This window comes from Cebus imitator, unplaced genomic scaffold (assembly GCF_001604975.1).
Source record: "Cebus imitator isolate Cc_AM_T3 unplaced genomic scaffold, Cebus_imitator-1.0 Scaffold468, whole genome shotgun sequence".
Taxonomy (NCBI): Eukaryota; Metazoa; Chordata; class Mammalia; order Primates; family Cebidae; genus Cebus; species Cebus imitator.
In genome coordinates, this window is record NW_016107783.1 from 639309 (window position 1) to 642182 (window position 2874).

The following is a 2874-nucleotide window of genomic DNA, read 5'->3' on the forward strand; positions in this document are numbered from 1 at the left end:
ACCAGAACTAAGAAAAATATTCTTAGTACAGGCTGTTAGCTAAGGAGAAGTCTTTGGTTCTATAATGTCTGTTCATTAGTGTTTAAATAGCAAATTAGATTTTTAGCTTCACAACAAAGTTATCTTGAATGAGTGAGACATTCTATCACAAACATTTATAAATTCCAAAATAATGGCTTGCATCATCTTCATTTTTCTATACTAAGCTGTGTTCTAAAATAAGTGCTCTGGATGGGAAAAATGTGGAAGTGGCTTTGGAACTGGATAATAAGTAAAGGCTGAAGCAGTACTGAAATACATACTAGATAAAGCCAATATTTGCCTGAATCAACAATTAAAAGCAATTATGGTGGGTGTCAGACAGGACATAGAAACCTGGAGAAAAATCTTCCATCTTCATAGAGAACACATAAACAGTCATGTATAGAATGTTGGTAAAAATATGAATGGTGAAGGTCATTGTAATGAAGTCTTAGATGGGAATGAAGAAAGGTTATTAGACAAAGGAGAAAAGGTAATTCTTGTTATAAAGCTGCAAAGAATGTGGCTAAATTGTATTCATGTTCTAGTGTTTTCTAGAATATAGAACTTGCAATAAATTAATGTAGATATTTAGCTGAGATTTCTAAGCCAAGTATTGAAGGAGCAGCTTAGTTACTCCTGACTGATTACAATAAAATGTAAGAAGAAAGAAACATTGAAGATGGAGTTGTTAAGCAAAAATGAGCAGAAAAATAAATTTGCCAACCTATACATATGCAACTTATCCATATTGTAGCCTATTCATATGGCAATTGCCCAACAACCATTTGATAAAGGGATCTGTATGGGTGTGAAGCACAGTCTTAACCAGCTACCTCAGCAGAAACACTGCCAATTTGACCTGAAGACATGATAGAACAAAAGAAGGCCATCATAACATTTTAGATACTATAGGACCAGATTATAGAACTATTTGGCTGTAAAATGTATGCTATTCTTGAGGACAAAAGAAGTATGCCAAAGATGATCTCTGGATTAAGGCTGCCACCCTGGCCACAAATCCAGAGTGTTGAACTTGGGTGACAGGATTACCTTGGTTTCAAAGAGTGGGACTACTATATAGCACAGCCATGAAGGCAGGACTACTCATATTTGTGGGGGCATAACCCCACCTCAGTGAGTCCTGTAGGCAGAAGCACCACCCAGTGAGTCTGGAAGGCAGAACATGGAGCCAAAGAGGATTATAATTGAGCTTTAGGAACTCATATTGTTTGCTTTTATAGGTTTTAGACTTGTGTAGAGCCTGTTATCCCTTGCTTCTTCCCTAATCTTTTTTTTACAAAATGGGAATGTCTATTCTATGCCCATCCCATCACTACACTGAAAGCACATAACTTTTTTGATTTCATAGATTGACATCTGGAGAGAAATTTTGCTTCAAGATACATTGTACCTTGAATTTCACCCATATCTATTCTAGATGATATTTAGATGAAGCTTTAAACTATATATGTTAAAGTTGATGGTGGAGGGAGTTAGGACTCTTGGAGAAGTCAGGATAGACTGCATTTCTTTTGCCTATGAGAAAGACATGAATTTTAAGAGGTAAGGGGTGGGATGATATAGACTGAATATTTGTATTCCCAGAAATCTACGTGTTGATGCCTAATTCCCTCTGTGGTAGTATTTGGATGTGAGGACTTACAAAGATATCGTAAGTTTTTTGCTTACTTAAAATTTTTAAATTATTTTCCGCTTTAAGATATAATTGACTAACGAAAATTGTATATATTTAACTTGAACAACTTGATATTTTGATATATGCATATACTGTGAAATAATCACTGCAATCAAATTAATTAATGTATGAATCACCTCATATAGTTACCGTTTCCATTTCTTTTTTTCATTTTTGTGTGTGTGTGGCAAGAACGCTTAAGGTTTACCCTCTTAAAAAATTTTAACTGTACCAGCAATGTTAACTGTGGTGGGTATGCTTATGCTATACATTAGCTCTCCAGAAATCATTTATCTTGCATAACTGAAAATTGGTACTTTTTGACCAAAGTCTTCCCATTTCCCTTTCCACCAACCCTCTGTTAGCATCATTCTACTATCTGTTTTTATGTTTGATTATTTCATATTTCACACATAAGAGAGATGATGCATTATTTTTATTTCTGTGTTCAGTTTATTTTACTTAGCATAAATACTTACAGGGTTATTTATTTATTATTATTTTATTTTAGACAGAGTCTTGCTCTGTCACCCAGGCTGGAGTGCAATGGCAGGATCTCAGCTCACTGCAACCTCTGCCTCCTGGGTTCAAGTGATTCTCCTGTCTCAGCCTCCTGAGTAGCTGGGGTTACAGGTGCATGCCATCACGCCCAGATAATTTTTGTAGTTTTAGTAGAGATGCGGTTTCACCATATTAGTCAGGCTGGTCTAGACCTCCTGACCTGAGGTGATCCACCCACTTTGGCTTCCCAAAGTGTTGGGATTACAGGCGTGAGCTGCCATGCCAGACCACAAATTTATGTTGCATATATAGCACTGTATTTATTTATTTATTTTACATTTCTTTTTTTTCCCCCAAGGTCTTGGTGTAATTTTAGAACTCACTTCAACTTTGGGTTCAGCTAATATATTACATCATTAACCAATGTTTTATATATAGCACATTTAAAAGAATCAATTCATCTATTGATTGACAGATTGTTTACATACCTCAGCTATTGTGAATAAAGCTGCAACAAATGTGAGAGTGCCAATGCCTCTTCCAGATCCTGATTTCAGTAATTGTGGGTATATACACATAAGATTGCTAGATCATATGGTAGGTAGCTGTATTTTTTACTTTCTTTTTTTTTTTCCCATTTATTTATTTTATTG

The 2874-nt window shown here is 35.4% G+C and overlaps 1 non-coding gene across 1 annotated transcript; it reads right to left on the minus strand.

The window, feature by feature from the left end:
* Nucleotides 1-2576: 2576 nt before the first annotated feature.
* Nucleotides 2577-2643, minus strand: LOC119468658. Its single transcript, XR_005197404.1, has one exon. It is a non-coding gene; the product is annotated as a small nucleolar RNA SNORD45 (small nucleolar RNA).
* Between the last annotated feature and the right edge of the window lie 231 nt (nt 2644-2874).